Below are 24,091 nucleotides of genomic sequence, written 5' to 3'. Positions count from 1 at the left end.
TAAAATTACTATAGCGCAAAGGAAGATATATTCATAAATCCTAATTGACATTGTTATGTTAACAAAGGTAGAAGAAAGGATGTGATAGATTGGATTCATGTGGAAGTGAGAAGATTTGTGTCTTTCCCCACTACAGAGAGAAAAAAAGGAAATTTTTTTTAATATTTATTTACTTATTTGAAAGGCAAAGTTACAGAGAGGCAGAGAGAGAGAGGTCTTCCATCCACTGGTTTCAATCCCCAGATAGCTGCAATAGCTGGAGCTGGGCCAATCCGAAGCCAGGAGCCAGGAGCTTCTTCTGGGTCTCCCAGGCAGGTACAGGGGACCAAGGACTTGGGCCATCTTCTACTACTTTCCCAGCAGCCAGGACTCGAACCAGCACCTGTATGGGATGCAGGCACTGTAGCCGGAAGCTTTACCCACTACACCACAGCGCCAGACTTGATAAAAGGGAATCTTAAGGAATGTCAATCAATAATAGTAGAAATGACCCCCTCCAACAAAAACAAAACAAAACAAAACAAAAAAGAATGCTCTAGTACATTAGTTAGATTTTTCCAAGGAATCAGAACTAATAAGATGTGTGTGTGTCTATTTTTATTTGTGATTTCACTGTCTGTAGTTTTTCTTTATATGGTTTCAGATCCTGTCATCAACTATGGTCTCAAAAGCAATACAGTATGATAATCTGCGAGGCAGAGAGAGGCACTGCTTTCTTGTAACTTTTACTAGAGTATATTGTTGTAATTGTTCTATTTTGTTATTGTTGTTAGTGTCTTATATATACCTAATTTATAAATCAAACATTATTGTAGATATGTATACATAGGAAAAATATACAAGGATACTTCAAAGACTTCATATAAAATGGAATTAAATGATAAATTTATAGTTATGTGTCACTCCTCCGCTCGCGGAGGAGTGGCACTGGACCGGACGCTGTTTTTCCCTTGCTGTAGGTTTTTTCTATAGCAACGCAAGAACAGGTAAAGAGAAGACAGAAATAGCGAGCTCCCTAGCGAACTCTCCACCAACTCTCCAACCAACCACCCCCGAACTCTCCACCAGCCCAGAGACAGTAGTTGTCCCAGAAAGTGCAGTTGAGTCCCCTTTTATAGTCCTCTTCCACCAATCCGTGCTCCGCTGTCCACGTGCTGAGCACGCCGCTTTCTTCCAATCAGAGGTTGGGTCAGCTCCTGCAACTTATTAGTCAAATTGATGAAGCAGCCAAAGCACTGTGTAGAACTTGTTTACTCCCTCTCAGCGCCATGTTGTGGGAGCCGGGCCCTGCTTCCCACAGTTATGCAAATTTTGAGAGCCATGAGAAGTTTTCCATAATAAATATTTTCCATGAACTTGTTGAAGATGTCTCATATATAGGGGGTGGTACTATTCATGATTTCATGTATCCACTGGGGGTCTTTTAATAGCCTTTGAGGACAAGGAGAGACTAATGTGATTTATAAATATAAATACACAAACACATACACATATTCAGCGAGAGAGATAGAGACTTATTATAAAGAATTGGATCATGTGACATGTAGACTGGTGAGTTTCAGATCTGCATTGTGGGCCAGCAGAGTGGAGACCTAAGACAGCTAATACAGTTCAGTCCAAAGGCCAACTGCTAGAGAATTATCTCTTGCTCCAGAGACCAGTCTTTCTCTTCTCTTTAAGCTTTCAACTTGTTGGATAAGACTCACCTCCACTATGAAGAGCAATCCATTTACTCAATATTTAGCAATTTAAATTTATTTATTTGGGGCAATCATGGTGGCATAGCAGGGTGAGACTGTCTCCTGTCATGCCAGCATTCCTCCCTCATGAGTGCAGGTTCAGATCCCAGCTGCTCAACTTCCAATCCAGCTCCCTGATAATGCGCCTGGGCAGGCAGAAGTACCTGGGCCTCTGCCACCTATGTGGGAGACCTTGATGGAGTTTCAGGCTCCTGGCTTCTGCCTGGCCCAGCACCGACTATTGCAGTCATTTGGAGAATGAACCATCAGATGGGAAAAAAAAAAAAAATATATATATATATATATATATAACTTTACCTTTCAAATAAATAAATCTTTAAAAATAAATAAATGAATAAGTCAAGAGACAAAGAAAGAGAGAAACTGAGAGCGCCTATTTGCTGGCTTACTTTCTTAATGCCTTCAAACAACTGGCCAGGCCATGTTGAATCAATCAGGACCTCCCACCAACCACCTGCTGCTTCCCAGCAACTTCATCAGCAGGATGCTGGAACCTGGAACAGCTTCAAATCTGGACACTGTGATATGAGATGTGGGCATCTTAACAAGGATGTTAGCCACTAGGCCAAATGCCCACCCACCCCACTTCCAACTTAAACATTAATCTCATTCCCAAACACCCTTCACGTTAACACATAAAATTAACCATCTCACCTAAGTACATAGCAAGTCGGAAATTTTGAAGAATTGCTAAAATATAGAAAGTACAAGGGTAGGTAGACCAAAAAAAAAAAAAAAGAAAAGAAAAGAAAAGAAAACCACAGCCCAAATTACCCAAATTACACACAGGAAACAATCATTAAAGACACTCTGGGGCATTCTTCAGGACCATGTTAAAGGTTTGCTGTTTGCTGTTGAAAGAGGTGGATCCCTGGGGCCCTTCTTCCCTCAGAATATAGTGGACTAAGTGGACTAAGTGTACTAGAGCAACAGGTTCACCCCCAGGCTTTGGGGACCATGTTCTAAACAAACTGAACCCTGGGATGGCTCATCTTATGAATGACTCTGAAGAGACAGACACTGTCACTTCAGACCTTCAAAAAAACAGTAGAAGTAATCACAAACATGTTTTCTCCTAAGACAAAAGGCTGTGAAGAGCTCTCCAGGTCTCAGAACCTCATTGTGGAGGCCTAGATAGCTAGCAATCCCTTACAGAGGCAAGATTCCCCAGACACAGGCACACATAAAACGAAACCATTCAAAAAAGCTGAATAAGGTAAAATAAAGGAAAAGGACAGCAGCCAGATATTAACCAAAGTCTAGATAGCTATCTGTTAATACAATGCAATGAGCTTCAAAAAGTTCATGGAAAATGTGTTTTAGGAACAAAATTATGAATGGATTTTTATACACCAAAATAAATTCATTGTTCAATTTCCAGAACTTTTTGAACTCCTTTCACATGAGGAAAACTAAGCCTTGAGGAAAACAAATTTTTTCACAAGAATCACCAGATAAAAATTGAAAGAGATAATCTTTATAAAACTGTTAGTCCATAAATATACAAAACCAAAAACTGACAGAAGTCCAAGGAGAAAATTAAAAATCTACTCTCAGAGGCCAGCGTTCAGAGCATTGGGCTAAGCAACCACTTGCAATGTCAGCATCCTCTATCAAAATACTGGTTCTGCTTCCAATCTATCTTCCTGCTAATGTGCCTGGGAAATGAGCAGATGCTGGCCCAAGTACTCAGGCCCCTTCTACCCATGTGCGATACCAGAATGGAGTTTCCAGCTCCTGGCTTCTGCCTGGTCCAGATCTGGCTGTTGCAGCCATTTGGAGATTGAATCAGTGGATGGAAGATCACTCTCTATCTTCTCTCTCTCTCTCTCTCTCTCCCTCTCTGACTCTCTGCCTTTCAAATAAATAAAATCTTATCAAAAATTCCATAATTATCATAAAATATTTTAATATTCCTTTCTCAATAAAACGGATAAAAATATAAGTACAATATGTTCTGAACAGCATAATTAATAAGATCACTTTAATAGATATAGAGAAATAATTTTACCCAAAATAGAAACAGACACATTTTTCCAAGCACATTGGAATATTTATGACAACTGAGCTTGTACTAGACCTTTGTTTAGAGGGTCAGACACTAAATATTTTAGGTTTTGCAGGTCATACAGTCTTTGCCAAGACTGTCAACACTGCCAATGTAGTGAATACAGCTATAGACAATATGATGGTATTTTAAAGAGTTCGTGGAAAGTTAAATTAAGAGGGAGTTGATTTTGGTGTAAAATTTTTTTGGAGATCTGCGCATTTGGGAAATCTTGAGAATGTTTATGGAAAGTGTTTATTATGGAAAAAATATTTTTTAATTCTATTTTTCCATGAAAATTTTGAGGAACCCTCATGTGTAAAGGAATTAACATGGCTATGTTCTGATAAAACTTCATTTACAAAACAGATGGTGTCGATTCCTGTTCACAAGACTAGGAAGAAAAAATAAAAATTAATTGAATGTAACTAACAAAACCTTGACATCAAGTAAAAATTCAAACCTAAAGAGTACAAGAAATTGGTCAGTTTCATTGAGGATGGAAGATGCTAAGTAAAGTGACTACCTATAAGGTAAAAGATAAAATTGCATCCCAGGGGTGGACATTTGGTGCAGTAGTTAAGACACCTCTTGGAATGTCATGACCATATAAGAGTACCTAGGTTTGAGTTCCAACTCCACTTCTGATTCCAACTTCCTGCTAATGTGCACCCTGGGAGGCAGTAGAGGATGGCTCGAGTAGTTGGGTTCCTGTCACTTGTGTGGGGGAACCAGATTGAGTTTGGGGCTCCTGGCTTCAGACTGACTTGGCTCTGTGTGTTGCAGGCATTTGTGTAGCCAATCAGCAGATAGAAGACATATCTAGCTAGCTAGCTAGCTATCTAATATGTATACATACACGCATATATTTCCTTCTTTGCCTTTCAAGTAAAATTAATTAATTAACAATAGTAATGGGGCTGGCACTGTGGCGCAGAGGGTTAATGCCCTGGCCTGAAGCGCCAGCATCCCATATGGGTGCCAGTTCTAGTCCCAGCTGCTTCTCTTCCAATCCATCTTTCTGCTATGGCCTGGGAAAGCAATAGAAGATGGCCCAAGTCCTTGGGCCCCTGCACCCACGTTGGAAACCCGGATGAAGCTCCTGGCTCCTGGCTCCGTATCGGCACAGCTCTGGCTGTTGTGGCCAATTGGGGAGTGAACCAGAGGATGGAAGACCACCCCTCTGCCTCTCCTTTCTCAATGTAACTCATTCAAGTAAATAAATGAATCTTTAACAAAAAAAAGTAGTAATTACATCCCAACTTCAAAAACATGCCGAAAATAAGTCTCAAGTAAATTACAGGCAAAATATAAAAGTTCAGAAAAGAATGTAAAACATTTTTATAAATATTATTGTAAGGCACAAAATATTGATATATTATATATAGTAGCATCAAGAGCTACTATTCAACAAAAGACATCCTAAAGAGAATAAGAAGATAAGCTACATCCCAGGAAAAGACTTTTTAAAAGATTTATTTATTTATTTGAAAGAGTTACACAGAGAGAGGAGAGGCAGAGAGAGAAGTCTTCCATCTCTTGGTTCACTCCCCCAATTGGCCACAACAGCCGGAGCTGTGCCAATCCTAAGCCAGGAGCCAAGAGCTTCTTCCAGGTCTCCCATGGAGGTGCAGGGGCCCAAGGACTGGGGCCATCTTCTAATGCTTTCCCAGGCCATAGCAAGAGTTGGATTGGAAGAGGAGCAGCGGGGACACAAACTGTCACCCATATGGGATACCGGCACTGCAGGCCAGGGCGTTAACCCACTGCATCACAGTGTCAGCCCCAGGAAAAGACATTTGTAACATATAAAAGTGATAAAAGGATTGGAAACCACAATGTACAAATATAAAGAATTTTTACAAATGCATACAAAGAAAAGATAAATAACTCAATAGAAAAAAAACAGGATGATGAGTCACACAGGCATTTCATAGACTCATAAACATACAGAAAGTTAATCAAATTTACTAATAATCAGAGAAAGAAAACATAAAGCATGAGGTTGGAAAAAATTTAAACCTGGAAAATATCAAGTGTTGATAGGAATGCAACAAAGAATATTTCATACACTGTTGACTGGAGTGTTAACAGAATTTCTTTGAAAAATTTGCTATTACATGTTAAAATTGAACATTTTAATATTTTCTAACAGTTTATTCCCAGGGTGGGTTAATTGTGTAAAAAAAATCTGAAATTTCAGAAATTTAACATAATAGAAGTTAATTTCTTGCTCATAACAAAGTTGTGGCAACTGCATAAAGGTGGAAACTAGGAGCAGTGTATTAATCCACATAGTCATATGGTGAATGACAGTGAGAAATGCTGCATGGATGTTTTCAGAGACTAAAACTACGAGAAGCAAATATCATTCTGTTTACACATTTTTTAGCCTGAACCTAAAGGTCTTATCTAACTACACAAGGGAATCTGAAAGAACATAGTCAAGAATGAGAAGAATCAAAGAACGTGGGTACTGGTAAGCACTAGCAAATTCTGTTCTCCCCAGCAATTTCACTCCCAGCTGTTTACCCTGACAACATTTTGCAAAAATGTGCAAGAGGATATATATAGTGGAAGTCCATAATAGCATTGCTCTTGATGACTAAAAAGAAAGACAAAAAAAGAAACCCAGAAACAATCCAAATGACCACCAATGATAGAATGGGAAAAACTCATAATGGAGGGGGAAAGAGGAGCAATTTTAGGAGCAAGCTGTTTGAGAAGACCAGCGGCCAGAACAGAGGACTGGCCTAAGACAGGAGCAGGAATACCTTTGGCAACAGAGTTCAAGAATGGAAAAGAAAATAGACTGGCAAAGTGTATACTCTGAAGATGTCATTTTCATCTGAAAGTCTCTAATTTCTTTGAGAAATATGGGGCATGTTCATAAGCTAGATGCAGAGAGGAGGAAACGTTGAGAGAAGATGTGAAGTAGTCATCTCTGAGAAGTGGAAACTAAATTTTTCAGTGACGTAGAGTCAAACTGTCTGGAAGAAGCAAGGTGCCCCTTTGGGTCTTGTGGTCATAAATAGGAGTTCAGAAGACACTACCATTGGATTTTCTCCAGTAGTGCTCAGCTGCTTGAGTGTAAGGAGGGAATGAATGGATAATTGGGCTTCACTAGGGTGGGGTTTTGCAGAGGAGTGCAACAGAGGAGAGAGAACAAAGGCATCAAGCATGTTTTTTCATGGCCCTGATTGTAACCCTATATCATGAGATGTGAGTTGGACAAAGAGAGAAATAGGAACCCGAAGAGGGTAGCAGATGAGGAAAAAATGGCAGGTGAGTGGAATCTCTGAGGGAATAAAAGATGGATGGTAACCCCTGATGCCTAGAGTATGGGAAATAAGAAACAGATTTCAGAAGGGCTATAGTTGCTGTTGATGACAAGACCTAGATAATGACCATGATGAGATGGCTGAGGTGGGACGATGGGAAAATGTATTGCATAAGGGACATCAAGGAATGGAGGGGGCAGAGCACTGAAGGGTTCACTGTGTCAATATCAAAGCTGCCAAAACAAATAACAAGAGTAATCGTGGAGAGAGAGACAGGTATCCTGGTGCTGAAATCAGAAATGAATAAAGGGGTACGGCCTCAGGGATAAAATATTGCTACATACACAAGTGTAGCTGACCAAGGATTAACAGCCATAATAGATAAATATCTCCCACACATCAATTTATAAAAGAAAAATAAGCCAATAGAAAAATGAGCTAGGGCTGAGTGTGGGCAGTTCACAAAAGAAGAAATAATTGTACTCAGTAAACATAGGAAAAAGAAGTTTGTGCCCACCTGCAAAAGGAAATGCACATTGAAGTGAGAAAGCTTTTTTAACATCTTAGTTTGCAATAATAAATGAATTAAGGAATTGTAGTATATAATACTATGTTAAGGCTCAAGAAATGAGTATGCAAACATTTAAGATGAGCGTTAATGAATAGAGACTTTCCAGAAAATAATTTTTGTAACATTGTCAAAATTTTAAATGTGCATACATTTAGCCAACAAAAGTCATTTCTAGAAATGTAAATTACTACAGTACTCATACATGTAAACACATAGATAAGTATAGAATCACTTGCCATTGTAAAAAGTTCCAAATAACCTAAGTATCCAACAAGAGTGCTTCCTGGGATCACCTTCCAATGTGCTATTTGTAACTGTATAAGCTACATAAGAGTCAACATAACTATGGAAGACTAATAAGTACAGAGCTCAAGAGTACTACAACCCTGAAGTCACAGAAACAAACAAGAACCAGGAAAGAAGATGGGAAAAAAAAGTGGTAGATAAAGCGTCAGCGTATAGTCACTCAAGTAGAGAATGGCATTGAATGATGCTGATAGGTCTAGGAAGAGGAAGACCATTGGCTTGTAGCAATTGACATCATTTGTGATTTTTCTTCTCCTTGACAAGAGCAATTTATGTGAACAATGAGGGTGAAGCCTGATTGGAGTATATTTAAGGACAGAGGCAGGCATTGAAGCCTAGCAGTCAAGACCCCAGTATCCTACACCAGAGTGCCTAGGTTCAATTTCTGGCTCCAACTCTTGACTCCAGATTCCTGCTATAACAGGAAGTAGTGGTGACGGTTCAAGTAATTAGGTTCCCACCACCCACATGGAAAACTTAGATTGAGTTTCCTGGCTCCTGACTTCATCCCAACCCAGTCCTGGCCATTGTGAGCATTTGGGGAGTGAATCCATAGATGAAAGAATTCTCTCTCTCCCTCTTTCTCTCTATCCCTTCCTCTCACCCACTCTCTCCCTCTACATCTCAAGTAGATGAGTAAAAAATAAAGTTAAAAAATAAAACAAGAAAGAACAGGAGGAGAGGATTTGGAGACTTGAAATGTAAACAACTCTAATTTTTTTTCTCTGGGAAGAGGAACAAAGAAAGTATTTGTTTAGGAGACAGAAGAAAATAAGGGGCCAGCACTGTGGCGCAGCAGATTAAAGCCCTGGCATGAAGTGCCAGCATCCCATATGGGCGCTAGTTCTAGTCCCAGCTGCTCTTCTTCCTATCCAGCTGTTGCGGCCAATTGGGGAGTGAACCATCAGATGGAAGACCTCTCTCTCTCTCTCTCTCTCTCTCTGCTTCTTCTCTCTCTGTGTAACTCTGTCTTTCAAATAAATAAAATAGGGGCTGGCACCGTGGCTCACTTGGTTAATCCTCTGCCTGCGGCACTGGCATCACATATGGGCACCGGGTTCTAGTCCCAGTTGCTCCTCTTCCAGTCTAGCTCTCTGCTGTGGCCCAGGAAGGCAGTGGAGGATGGCCCAAGTGCTTGGGCCCCTGCACCTGCATGAGAGACCAGGAGGAAGCACCTGGCTCCTGGCTTTGGATAGGCATAGCTCTAGCCGTAGCAGCCATTTGGGGGGTGAAACGACAGAGGGAAGACTTTTCTCTCTGTCTCTCTCTCTCGCTAACTCTATCTGTCAAAAAAAAAAAAAAAAAAAAAAAAAAAAAAAAAAACAAATAAATAAAATAAATATTTTTTTTAAAAAAAGAAAGAAAATGAAGGACTTTTCTTGAATGGAAAAATAAGTGTAACTACATCTTGATAAAAAATGTTTCAGTAAACCAATGCGTCAGAAAAGATAGGGGAAACTGTAGAATGATGAAGTAGGACTTGATGTTTCAGGTGAGGAGGATGGCTTCAAACAGTGGATGAGAACTGTAGTCCTATGTGCAGAGAGAAATCCAGACAGAAGCTGGTAGTGGGTAAATGTACTGGTGAGCTGCACAAGCTCTTCTCTAATTGTCTTTCAGGTCATCAGAGACTCTTCACTCTCCCCAACTAAGGCCTCCTTCTTAAGGACATGTCTAAGATTCCTGTCCTTTCATCTATTTACATGAAAGACTCCCGTCATCCCTAACTCTTTTCCTTCTCTTAGTCATCCACATGCCACCAGGAGCCTTGCAAGTTCTCTTGAATCTGGCTCCTTTGCTTGTTCCTTTTTTGTCCTGATTCATGCTCCTTGCTTTGTGCTCAGTCCTAATTGTGCCTTCTCCTAAATAAAAAATCTGTACGAATTCCATATTTTATAATGAGAACTTCAATCAAAATAGACCCACTCATGCTTTTCATCATCACATCCTGCTGGTTTCTTTACTCAGAGCAAACTCTGTACTTAATTGGTATAATCAAAAAAAGGCATTGAACATATGGGAACGTCCAGAGGTCATGGCATCCCTCCTCCCATCTCAGGCAAGGTGATAGCTAAGCCATGTCAGAAGAAGCCTTCTTTACAATTAAGAAGTACAGAGGGCAAACCTTCTACATAATGAGGTCCATCATGCAACTTAGGCAACTGGGGGCTTCTCTGCCACTTGGAAATGACGGGCTATGCCACAAATGAAAAGGGTAGGCTAAATCATGAGGTCAATTAAACTGTAAATGCTTGAGGAGAAATAGGTTTACCCTGATTTGGATAATATACAATGAGTGCTGCCTCATATACAGAATTCTCAGTGATTTCTCTGCTTCTGAGCCTGCTTCTTGGAATAGCCTTTTCTCTTCTCCATTCTCTCGGAAAGACTTGATCATCCTGTGTTTCAGCTCAGACAGGGTGCTTAGATTAGGAGGACATCCTAAACCATCAATAAGTCCCCCAGTAGAGCACAGTATAAGCACTGAAACATCATATGGCTTATAAATGTGCACAATTTTTATGTGTAAGCTAAAAAATGCTTATTTTTTAAACCTATGAGATCTGCAGAAGTTAAAAGTAAAATATGTACATCCTTGTAATCCCCAACACTAACTCAACAAGGAAAAGGTATTATACTTTAACACAACTCTTTAATAGGGCTGCTGATCATTATAATTTACCACTCAACAGTTACCTTCAACTGGACCTCCTTCCTCTCACTATATCCCACCCCTACCAATGATCTTTAAGAACTATGAGAGCAAAAAACACATCTGTTTTGTTCACTATTGTAACTTCATCACCTGGCATTTACCTAGCACAGAGTTGGCATATAATTAATATTTGTTAGATGACTGACTATTGTTAGTGTCATAGTCCCTTAATTAGTGGTGTCCAGAATAATGTATCCATTCATTCTACCAGCTGTTACTACACTGTGCTAGGCACTGCACTGGCTAATGGGAACACCATGGTAATTAAGAGGGAAACTCTGTCCTCAAGGAGTTGTCAGTCCACTATTAATGAGAAGTAGTGACAACAGTACATGATGAGTGATGAGCTTAAGAGACGAACTGGATGCCATGAAACACCTACAAGGAGCATCGAACTCAGCTGGGGCTGCAGAAGGAGGGAATGTCAACAGAGACACAAAGATTCACATAAGAATTCATCAGAAAAAGAGGCTGGACAGCCTAGTACAAACGCCTGGAGGAAAATTTATCCTCTTTCACCTTTCAGTAAGAATATACTGAACATGCTTTGAGTCATGGTGTTGCCAATACAGCAGCAAACAAGGCAGACAGTCCTTGCTTTCATGAAAGTTATCTTGTAGTAGAGAAAAGAGGTAGGCAAATTATAGGGTGTGCTGCACTTGGGAACATGGGATAGTTTGGGATATCCAGAGTTTAATGAAACCTGGAAGGTTTCATGTCCGCAGGTGAGATGCAGGATGATCAAAACCATCCAAGATAATGGGGTAGAGAAAAGATTACCCAGGAAGTAGGCTCAGAAAAAGGGAGATCATAGAGGATTCTGAAACTAGGCAGCACTCATTATGGTTACAGCAAAGTGTTGAAGGAATTGGGAAATGTGAAAATGCTAGTCTGGTTGGAGATGAGTCTGTTGCAAAGACATGAAAATCATGCTTCAAAGGGTATCAAAAAAGTTTGTGGAAAAATAGAAGATAATGCAGGACCAAGTGGTTCGACTAGTGATTAAGATGTGCACTTCCCACATTGGAGTATCTGAGTTCAAACTCAGTGCTGGCTCCTGACTTCAACTTCCTGATGCAGACCTTGGGTGACAGCAGAAATGGCTCTGAGTGATTGGGTTCCTGCCACATCAGTGGGACACCTGAACTGAGTTCCCAGCTCCTGATTCAGCCCCAGCCCCAGCCACTGGGGGCACTCAGGGAGTGAACAAGTCAGTGGGTGGGAGCTCTCTGTGTGTCTGTCTCTCTCTCTCTGACTCTCAAATAAATAAATAATTAAATAAATTTTGCAACAAATAATGCAAATTTTCCATGAACTTTTTGAGCCTTTTCCTAAATTTTCTTCTCCTATTATTCAGAACTGGATAATAAACTAACAGAGGAATGTGGAGTTCTCGTGAAAAGATTATCTCATATCTTTGTTCTACCACTTCAGCCTAGCTATGGATTGGAGCAAGCTGGTTAATTGTTTTCAGTTTTCCCACCAACAATTTGGATATAAGTTAGCACTTATTTCTTAAAATAGTTTTGAAGGTGAAATGCAATAATTCAGTTAAGTGCTTAGCATAGCGCCTGATGTATAGTCAGTGCTCACTAAACTAAATCCTCATCCTCTTACTTGTCATTTGCCCATGACCTCCCATATCAGCTCAATTTTTCTCTTTCCAGTACTCTAGAGAACTTAACCCCTTCCTAGCCAAGGGGACTACACAGCAGCCACGAGGATGTATGCCATGCATATCATTACAACTCAGATGAGATCTCACCCTGAGAACTGATTGCAGGGAGTGAGGAAAAACTATTAAGCACAGGGTCGCCAGATAGGGATCAGGGACACACTTTCATTGGACCTCACTTTACGCCTATTGTACTTGAGGCCCAAACAAACAAAAACATACAATGTCTTCTCAACTAGATAAAGGGGTCTGTCTTTCATCTCAACATCTGGAGTGTCTTCATTGGTCCCAAAGCCCCAAAGCCCTCACCATGACAAGGGAGGCAGGGATGAGGAACAGATCCACTCACACTGAAAGAGTGGGAGAGGAAAGTGTCTAAAAGAATTTATAAGTAAGGCAATGAGAGATATAGATGGGGATTGACTCTCAGCTACATCATTTCCAAGCCCTTTAACTTTGGGCAACTGCTGAAACTCTAGCACAAATCCTCCAGCATAAAATCTGAGGACTGATTGGGGTTGGAGATGGCACAGCAGTGAAGACACTGTGTGGGGTGTCTGGATCCCATATCAGAGTATCTAGGTCAAAGTCCCATCTCTGCTGCTAATTCCAGCTTCCTGCTAACGTGCCCTGCGAGGAAGCAGGTGATGGTTCAAGTACTTGGGTCCCTGCCATCCACACAGAAGAACAAGATTGCATCCCTGGCTCCTGACTTAACCTGTTCACCCCTGGATGTCACAGGCATTTGAGAAGTGAACTATCATATAGAAGACTTAGCTCTGTCTCTCTCTTTCCATTTATCTGCCTTTAAAGTAAATGAAAATAAATAAAGTTTACAACTAAAAATAAAAAAAGATTCCAACTTCTTCTTCCCAACTCAATTATCCCCAATCTTCCCATCAAACCCACATTCCGGAGACAGAGAATTCAACTTGAGCCCTCAGCTTCCTTCTCCAGAAATCTGACAAAGCTCATTTGAGAAACAAAATCCCTTCTCTAAGATTCTATCTACAGACTTATTTTCTGATCTTAAATTCATAGTATGCCTAAATAGCCAAAATCTGTGAATAGGCAGAACTTACATTTCTCCATGAACCCTTTGAAGTACCTTCATATGTTGCCTAGTTAGCAGCTACTTATCTGTGTCAGTCAAGATTCCAGCATAAAATTCCTCTCAGAAGTATGATGGCGCAGACTGACATGGCAAACATCAGTTGTTAATTCTCAGGAACTTTGCAAATTGGCTCTTAAACACAGTCATCAATAAAAATTAATTCATTATGATTTCAATTACATTTAAAACAAAGGTAATAAATATTCAAAATCCATCCTTTCCCATTATTTTATGCTGATATAAAACCTTGGCATTATTTAGGTCTGTTTTACCAGTATAGTAGAACTACTGAGCATCTGTACCACCTGTGATGAATGACACCATGTCGGGGTGTGATGGGAATATTTACACCACAGAAACTGGAAAATGCTGCAAATCAGAACTTCATATTTTTTCTTTCTTTTTTATTTTCTTTTTAAAGATTTATTTTATTTATTTGAAAGAGTTACAGAGAGAGGTAGAGACGGAAAAAAAGAGAGGTCTTCCATCTGATGGTTCACTCCCCAGATAGCCGAAATGGCCGGAGCTGTGCCAATCCAAAGCCAGGAGCCAGGAGCTTCTTCTGGGTCTCCCACACCAGTGCAGGTCTCCAAGGACTTGGGCCATCTTCTATTGCTTTCCCAGGCCATAGCAGAGAGCTGGATCGGAAGAGGAGCAGCCAGGACTAGAACCAGCACCCATATGGCATGCTGGTACTTCAGGCCAGGGCTTTAACCCACTTTGCCATGGTGCCAGTCCCTTTCTTATTTTTTTAAATAGAACTAGTGGTTAAACATTTCCCAGCACATTACTGCTTCAACTGAATGTGTTGGGAAATCTATGAGAATTTAAATCTATATAGATTAAGGAAGTAGGATTAAGAAAACCAGCTAGAGATATTGAGTTCCCCAAAGACTAGCAACAGAGAGAAGTGTTGCCACTCTCAGATATGAAGGAGTGAGAGCCATTGCCAGGGAGGGGTCTTTATGCATAGAAACCATAGCCCCAGGACTAACTACTGCCAGAGAACGGCCTGGAAGTGGGGAAAATGCATAGAGCAAATCCCTCATTCTCCTCCACATCCCTGATCACATGACATTAGTTGAACTCAGCAGGAACCTAGCCAGCCAGGAAGCCTGTGCTCTGCCACATACTTGTGTCATGTGTAAAATGCACTGGAGAAAGAGATTAGTCTGCAGCATGCATATCCAATACATCTCTTTGGTGGGCTATGTGTAGGGGAGATGGGAGGAAACAGGACCGGGCAAAGAAGAAAGTGAACTAAGGTGCGCTCTCAACAAAGGCCTCAGATGAGTCTATGCAAGATTTAAGTCTGCACACAGCCAACTCACAGAATGACAAATGCCCTAAATAGCACTCTGACCTCAGAATCAGCCCTTAAGGCATCTGGTCTGGCTGAAAAGCCCATGAGAGTGTTTCAGGCATGGAAAGCCAAGACATTGTGGCAAAAATAAATAAATAAATAAATAAATATCCTACATGAAGGATCTCTGTGAAAGAGACCCCAGTGGAAAGTAATAGTCATCAAAGAAGGATGTACCTTTCTCTGAAGAGAGGAGAGAACTTCCACTTTGCTTATGGCTTTGCCTAAATACTGACGGAGATTGTGGATTCAAAAGGTTTCCATAGCCTTGGCAGCTCATGGCAAGAGCCTTAGGTGATCACTGACATCATGCATAAGAGTGTTAATTGTTAAATTGACAACAGGAGTCACACTTACTTCCCATGCAGGACCTCTGTCCTCAATGAGCTGTATTATGAGAATTAACTGTAAAACTTGCTCTCAGTTTGTGTGTGTGTGTGTGTGCAAATTGTTTAAATCTTTACTTAGTATAGAGTTGATCTTCTGGTATAAAGTTAATTAAAAATGAATCTTAATGGAGAATGGGACTGGAAATGGGAGGGGGGGTGAGATTGGAGGTGGGATGGTAGATATGAAAGGAAGAATCACTATATTCCTCAAGTTGTACTTATGAAATTTGTACTCACTAAATAAAAGATTTCTTTGAGAAAAAAATCTAGGCCTGCATTGATCCTTAAAATCTCTCAAGTTGTAGCAAGAAATTCTGGCATTCATAATCTCACAGTGACCGGCCATTGGATATCAGATGCCATTAGAAGGAGGTATGGCCTAATATGAGACAGTTTCTATCCTTAAAGATGGTTGACCCTTTAAATTTGCATTCCAGTAGTTGGAAGACCAAGTCATTCTTTTGTGAGTGATGCATCTCAGTATCCACCACAACAGGAGTCAGCTTCCTGGGATGCTGAGTTTGGCAAAGATGGGAGGAAAATGGACCTGGAAGTGGTAGAGAAATGAGAACTAATCAATGCATCATCTTCCAAAGTTTAGCTCCTAAGTTGGCCTCTTACAGAAGCCATGCCTGATCCTCCCATCCTATATTATCCATAATCCTTATGCAAAGATATATATCAGTGTTATACTAGCCTGTTTACTATCCTGCCTGCCTAAGGACTCTGTGACCACAGGGATTATGCCTTCTCTATCCTTATTCCCATTCTCACCCAGCCATTCACAGTTTAAGAGATCAATCCATGCTTTAAAATTACAGAGATGCTTTAGATGTAAGAAAAATAAAAGGTACACAGAGGAGTAGAAACCAAGCTGCTACAAGAAAATATAGGGGCCGGCACCATGGCTCACTTGGCTAATCCTCCACCTGTGGCGCCGGCATCCCATATGGGTGCCAGGTTCTAGTCCCGGCTGCTCCTCTTCCAGTCCAGTTCTCTGCTGTGGCCTGGGAAGGCAGTGGAGGATGGCCCAGGTGATTGGGCACCTGCACCCATGTGGGAGACTGGGAGGAAGCACCTGGTTTCTGGCTTCGGATCAGCACAGCGCCAGCCGTAGCGGCCATTTGGGGGGTCAACCAACGTAAGGAAGACCTTTCTCTGTCTCTCTCTCTCTCACTGTCTAACTCTACCTGTCAAATAAGTGGAAAAAAATGAAAATATAACAAGTTTCCTTACGCCAATACTCCAAAACACATTACTTCCCAAATCATCTTTGCTGATACATCTCTGGAAGATTTCTAGTTAGTTAGCAAGCCCAATTTGTATCGACAATATCACTTGACTCATCGATGTGGAGAGAGGTAGGGAATAAATTCAGTGCAAAGAACTTAATTGTTAGTGGGCCTGGGGAGTCAAGTGTAGGCAGTGCTTTGATGTGGCACTGATATGATATAATAAAGATTAGTTTGAACCTAGATGTTAGAGGGCAAAGGCTTCCTCTGAGCTTCCCTCCAAGGAGAGAGATAAGAAGCACAGAGTTCAAGTAGCTGATAGGGTAGCCTGTGAGTGTCTCTCTTACCTCATGGGCTTGTCCTTCCCTCTGGTACAGGCAGAAAGTGAGTTTCTGCAGTCCCTTTGGGTCACCAAGCTCCCAATATTTCTTCTGTATTTTCAACACTGCTTGAGGCGCTAGATAATAAAATTTAATAATCCAGGCCACAGTAGGCTCTGTTATATAACTTGGAAGCTATATTTGCCAAGAAAGAACAGTATAAGGAAACTTAAAATTGAGCTGATAGATAAAATAAAAAGTTAAAATAAAAACTCCAAGTGTCAAGATGATTCTTTCAGATGTGTGATTAATCTGTGAATAAATCAAGTCTTATTGAAATGTTAGGTATTAATATGCAGTTACCTTATATCATTTAATCTTTATGACAACTGTAAGAAATAAATCATTATCACTATTTTACAGACTGAAAAACTAAAGCTTGGAGAAGTTGAGTGATGTGTAAGAGGGAGAGGCAAGATTCAAATCCATGTTTGATTCTGATTCAGAGGAGTGAATGGGAGGGCAATTGGGGTAATTAGTGCATGTGGTGCCATTAGGAAACTGAACGGCACTGGAAAACAAAGGGGGCTTGGGTGAAGGACACATCACCCAGAGACTGACACAGTCCACAGAAACTATCTCCTCTCCCATCCCAATTGGGTTAAGAGCAAATTCTAATACAAAAAAAAAAAAAAACCTCTAGTCCTTAGCTTGATGAGTGTCTGGTTTTAATGGTATTTGAGAGAAACCCAAAGAGCAGGACTCATGGAAAGTAATAACCACACACTAATTGTCAGGAGGCAGCAATTCTCCATCTTCATGCTTTCAGAAGGAGAGAAGCTTCCTCACCCACTGCATGCCCTGATCAGGGACTAGAAATTTCTTGGGTCATACTGGAGTTACTCTGCTCGAAAACATCATCGGCCTCCTCCCTTCTTTGACTAGCTTCTCTCATTCTGATCACTTCTAGAACAAAATGAGGATTAAGACATAACTGAAAATGCAAAGAGATCCAAAGGAGCATCTGAACAACACAGCTCATGTCAACCAGGGACAGTGTCCATGAACTGGCTGAATATTTTGAATGGATAATATCACATAGCTAGGTATGAAAATATAATCTTACTGAGTTCCATTACACTCCTATAATAATGAGTTTGAATATCAGAGAGGATACATAGGATGCTCAGGTCACATAGGAATGAATTTTAATTCCAAAGCCATATTCATAACTTGGGAATTGTATGTTCTTCTAGAAACTAAGAGAAGTTTCAGAAGCAATAATAGATGATAATAATAAGCACTGAGATCAGGATATGACAATAAAAAAATGAGCTCCTGGCCCATTTAGTAAAAAACATTTGTGCCCTTACAAATGTGAAAATCAATTGTTTTCATTTTTTATTTGTGCATATTTATGTGATATTATGTGATGTTTCATTACATGTATACATATGTAAAAATCAATAACCAATCAGAGTAAGTTTATTTATCACATTAGCATTTAGCATTTTTTTATAGTGAAAGAACCCAAAATCTCATCTCCTAGGATTTTTTAATAAAGAAATAAACAGTGCATTAACATTATCTTTAGTCACATACAATTTTACGACACTTTATCTAATTTACTGTTATTCCTGTTATTCAGAGCTTGAGTGAGAGGTTATTAACAGTCAACTAATCCAGCACCTTTAGGGGTGATAACTTCAACCAAGTGTTATAAACTCAAATTGTTTCATGGAGGTGCCTCCAAACACAATTTGCTATATGTGAACAAAATTCATTGCAGATACAGAGTTTGTGACTACCCAAATGGTGATTTAACCAGCAAAGGATCCAAATAATATTGTTACAGAAAAAAAATCATCTGATAGTGGTGTGCAAAAGCCAGCTCACAGTAGTTAACCAAAAAAAAGTAAATTTTCAAGAATTTTGTAAGCCTGTTTTTGTCTTTTTAAGATTTATTTTATTTATTTGAAAAGTAGAGTGACAGAGAAAGGAGGAGAGACAGAGAAAGATCTTCCATCTACTGATTTCACTCCCCAAAATGGCTGCAATGGTTGGGGCTAGGACAAGCCAAAATCAGCAGCATGGAACTCCATCTGCATCTCTCACATGGGTAGCAGCAGCCCAAGTACTTGGGCCATCTTCCACTGCTTTCCCAGGCATACCAGCAGGGAGCTGGATGGGAAGTGGAGCATCCCACATTCAAACTGGCACTCCAATATGGGACGCCAGCATCACAGGGGGCAGTTTAACTGGCTGTGCCACAATGTCGGCCCCTGTGAGTCTGTTATTAAACATAACTACTATCAAAAGTTAAATTACAGAAACTCACAATGTTAACAATTGTGTTAAAAACAGGAGTCAGGGCATGGTTAAGTCTCTCCTTGAGACTGCTTCAGATACTGGTAAGCATCCCACAATAGACTGCTTTGGATGGAGTCCTGCCTCTACTTCCAATCAGCTCCCTGCTAATGATGAGCCTGGGAGACAGCAGATGATACCCTAAGTAGCTGAGTTCCTGCCACCTATGTGAGAGAACTGGATGGAGTTACTGTCTCCTGGCTCCCAGCTTGCCCAGCCCTGGCCATTGCAGGCATTTGGAGACTGAACCAGCAGATGGAAGATTTCTCTCTGGGTGTCACTCTACCTTTCAAATGACTAAATAAATAAAACTGTAAAAATAAAATAAAAGTCAAAAATACTCAAACTTCATCTACAATAATTCTAGATTAAACTCTAATGATTTTCACTACAATTTACTACTGCCCAGTGTTGCGAGATTATTTCTAATTACTATATCTGTGTGGTGAGCATTTTATGTAATTGTGCCTCCATAGTGCTTCCATGTCCACATATAACCACAGCAGGAGTCAGAGCTTTAACATATGGATTTGGAGGAAGGAGAGAGGACACAAACATTCAATTCACAATAAGCACTGTTATAAGGAAAGCTTGTCACTCCCCGTCTTCGTGGAGGAACGACACAGGACCCTGCACTGTTCTTTCGTCTGCTCGGCCCTCCCCAGGTTTGCTGCTGGTTCTTCCCGGGTTGGCTACTATCCCTTCCACCTCCGTGGAAGGGCAGTTCCCCCTGGCCACATTCCCCACTTCCGCAGGGGAGCGGCACACCGCCGGCCAGCTCTCTCGGGGGCTGCACAGGTGTTCCTTCAGCTAGATGTTCCCCTTAGATGTTCCTCGTGCATGCCGTCTCTCTCCTCCTTTATAGTCCTCCTCCGCCAATCCTAACTCGGCTGCCCACACGCCGAGTACGCTGCTCTCCTCCAATCAGGAGCAGGTCCTGCTGTTTATTGGCTGAACTGGAGGCAGCTGTGCGGAAGCTGTTTACTTCTCTCCCAGCGCCATATTGTGGGAGAGCAGATGCACAGAACAAGTCTTAATTCCAGTAACTCAGTCCAGTCCGGGCTGCTCCCCACAAAGCTCATTTTGCAAATATAAAAACAAACTTCAAAAGACTATGTTCTCTTACCTTAGGAAAAGGGAGAATGAAGTGAAGCTAAATCTATCGTGGGCAAAGAAGTAGCAGTCACTTGGATTCACCAAAAAGGGCAATGCTTGGTCTTGGTTGGAACAAGATTTTCGTCTGTTTTTTGCTCTGATTATGGAGTGTTCTTGATTCGGCTTGCTCCATCAGCATCACAGAATGTTCTTGTCTGATAGTATTCTATAAAATTATTCATGTTCTATAGGGAAATCCTGAAGACTAGTTATGAATAAAAAGCCAGCTCTTGGTTCTCAGGGGCTGCTTTTCTCGTCCTCAGAGTGCACATAGAGAAGCTACCAAGGAAAGAACAAAGGAAAAGAGGGAGAGAGAGAAGGAGGGAATTTAATGGAGTCCTGCTAAGTCCCATGCCCTTTATTTTATTTCATTTCCATTCCACAACTGAGGAAGTATAGGTTGTAAAAGGATAACAGATTTTCTGAGAGTCACAACAATATCAGTAACACAGCCTCAATTTCCCATGATATTTTTTATTTCTATACAAATCAGAGAATGTGGCAGATAGGTATTCTGAACCTGGAATTATTTGCTTTAGGATTGTACAAATATTTCTCAATGTTTGTGTGAAAAATCCTCCAATCTCTTGATCTGAAACCCACAAACTGTTGTTGATAGCATCATAGTTAGAATATTTTTTCCTAAGGCAGTCAATCCTCAGTATTAAGAGCATTAAGAAGAGGCCATTGCATAAATAAACTAAAACATCAAATAACATTTACAACAAAAATCCATTCAAACTTTGGAACATGGATTCTCTATGAATGGGAAACTCCAAATGATGTTGGTCTTCAGATAATTCCAAGGCAAGTTTGAGTCCATGGGTACTTTCCAATACCCGGCAGAAGGAAGAAGCCTAGAGACATTACAAAAGGAAGTCAGAAAAGATTAAAACTTTGCCCTAGATAAGCTACAAAGTCAATGACAAAATGTGGTTTAGGGCAAAGTTAAACACAGAAAATCCCACTCTTTCTGGTCTATGAAGTAATATATGATAAATCAATAATTTAATATTACATCCACATTCAGAACACTAGAAACAATCCAGTATTTACAAGATCAAAGAGGTCAAAGTGAGAACAGTATATCTATTCAATTGTAGGCATTATTTTATGCTTTCAGTGTTTAATAATAAATAATCTAAAGTGACTCACCAAGGTTCATCATTGTGGCACAGTGGGTTAAGTCTCTGCCTGTGATGCCTGCATCCTACAAAGGAGTTTCAGTTCAAGTTCCTGCTGCTCTATTTTCTTTTTTTTTAAAGATTTATTTATTTATTCATTTGAAAGTCAGAGTTACAAAGAGAGAGAAGGAGAGGCAGAGAGAGAAAGAGAGGTCTTCCATCCGCTGGTTCACTCCCCAATTGGCTGCCACGGCTGGAGCTGGCTGATCCGAAGCCAGGAGCCAGGAGCTTCTTCCAGGTCTCCCATGCGGGTAGGAGCCCAAGGATTTGGGCCATCTTCTACCGCTTTCCCAGGCAGCAGCAAGAGCTGGATCAGAAGTGGAATAGCTGGGACTTGAACAGGCACCCATATGGGATGTCGGCACTGCGAGCAGTGGCTTTACCCACTACGTCACAGCACCATCCCCAATGCTCCACTTTCAATCCAGCTTCCTGCTGATGCACCTGAAAAGGCAGCAGAGAATGGCCCAGGTATTTGGGCCCCTGCCACCCAGGTGGGAAACCAAGATGGAGTTCCTGGTGCCTGGCTATTGCAGCCACTGTCGGGGGGAGTGAACCAGTGAATAGAAGATCTCTCTCGCGCTCGCTCTCTTTCTCTCTCTCTGGGATGTGTGTGTGTATCTAGTTGTCTGTCTACCTCTCTCTTTGTCACTCTACTCCACCTCTCAAATAAATAATTTTTTTAAAAAAATGAGACTGAGAAATAAATAGATCCACACACTGTAATAAAGCATCAGGAACATACCCTTCCTCTAGAGCAAAATTCCCGGCAGAGTATAAATTCCAAGCATGATTTACTGTGTAATAATCAGCACATTCACTGCTATGGAAGAAAACACAGGCATTGGTGATGTTCTTTTTAGTCAAGGAAAAGTGAACTCAGAAACAAAGCAGTAAGATGATAATATTTAATTACTTTAATTCAGAAATTAATCTTAGACTTTAAAAAAATCAAATAGTTTGAAGTCAATGACTCTAAATCCAGATCCCTCTTATAAAACTGCTTTACCTGCAAACCAAGCTAGACTCTTTCTCTTTTAAAAAAAAAATATGATAAATCGTCTAACATTTTAGCTCCAAATCAACCCTAACATATCTGTGAGTTTCAGCAAGAATTTCAGTATGTGAACTATAAAATGGAATCTTTTCCAAAGTTGCTTCTCTTGTACTGGATGTTAATAATATCTTCTCCCGGCAGAATCACACCATACATAATTTCAAAGGCAGGAAGAAAAGGAGAATACCTGAAAGGCTAATTACAGAGCTGGAGAGATACATGATAAAGCATTAAAATAAATGAGATAGAGGAATTATCAGAGGGCAGAGCTGAAGCCTGAGGAACCATATTTAGTACACTAATCCCAAGTGTTTATTTTGCATTCTTCTGGTCTTTAAAGATGACAGGTTGTGATCAATTGCTTCCCTTGAAGGCTGGCTGCTTTCCTTCCCTAGCATTTAATTTCTGTTTGATGTTCTTCACTTTGTGTCAATGTATGAACTACTGTTAAGATATATAGCAGTGATTAAAATAATTCATCCATCTGCTTATAATTAAAGACCAAGTTAAACGTAATGACAACTTTATCTAGCAAGCTAACAATCATCCACAAAGGGGGTTGCCTCTGCAACAATTGCTGCAGCAGATGAGTTATTCTGGTTAGTAGGGGTTCAAACATTTTCCTTCAAAAAATGAAGATTTTAGTTAATGATGTCATTGGATAAGTGAAGTGGAAAAAATGGGAAAAAAATCCTTAATTTTTGTATTAACAAAGAAATATATCTGTGGGTAGCTCAAAGATTAAGGTACAAAAATGGCTGTTGACTCAAGGGTTTCAAGCTAATCAATCATAAAGATAACTGATTTAGGAAACTAAAAAACATCAAGTGCCCTAAACATAAAGAAAAAGAGGTGACCAGCATTATGGTGAAGTAGTTGCTGATTCCACTGTTATTTTAGAATAAAGAGAAAATGTTTGAGAGGCATATAAACACAGAGGGAGACAGAAAAAAAATAATAAAAAAGAGAAAGAACTCACCCACAGGTTCACTCCCCCAAATGCCAGTAATGGCCCCTCACAGAGGCCAAAGCTGGCAGCCCAGACTCAATTCAGATCTCCTATGTGGGTGGTAAGGACCCAGTTACCTGACATACTGCCACTACCTTCCCAGGTTCTGCATTAGCAGGAAGCTGAAGTCAACATTAGAGACAGGTATGGGTTCTGGACATCTTAATTACTAAGCCCTTCATCCCTCTCTGAGTATTTTTTGTTAGCTTGTTGTCATTTTGGAATAAACAGAACACACTGTTTGCATTTTTAAGTAAATTCTTGGATACAAAAATCAAGGATAAAAAACTAAAAATGTTCACCCATACTTTGTATCACACTAAAATAGATGAAATTACTGATTCATGTTTTCTTTAATAGCCTTTCTTCCTTTGTCATGTAAATATACACACACACATACATACATCCTTATATGCAAAGCCATTACAACATTGGAGTCAAATTATCACATACTGTTTTAAAAACTGTTTTTATCACATAAGCCTATTGCAAATACTTTCAGTATATTTAAAGGACTCTAATAAACAAGTCAGCAATTTGATATT

General features: G+C 40.3%; 1 long non-coding RNA gene across 1 annotated transcript; it reads right to left on the bottom strand.

Annotated features, from left to right (window-relative positions):
- Positions 1-20,224: 20,224 nt before the first annotated feature.
- On the bottom strand, positions 20,225-22,333 carry LOC127490975 (uncharacterized). Its single transcript, XR_007919384.2, has 3 exons — positions 22,226-22,333; positions 21,452-21,506; positions 20,225-21,153 (listed from the first exon to the last, which is right to left on the bottom strand). It is a non-coding gene; the product is annotated as an uncharacterized lncRNA (long non-coding RNA).
- Positions 22,334-24,091: the final 1,758 nt, after the last annotated feature.

Source organism: Oryctolagus cuniculus, chromosome 11 (genome assembly GCF_964237555.1).
Source record: "Oryctolagus cuniculus chromosome 11, mOryCun1.1, whole genome shotgun sequence".
Classification (NCBI taxonomy): domain Eukaryota; kingdom Metazoa; phylum Chordata; class Mammalia; order Lagomorpha; family Leporidae; genus Oryctolagus; species Oryctolagus cuniculus.
Note: the sequence above shows the minus strand (reverse complement) of the source record. Positions and strands in the feature narration are given on the sequence as shown.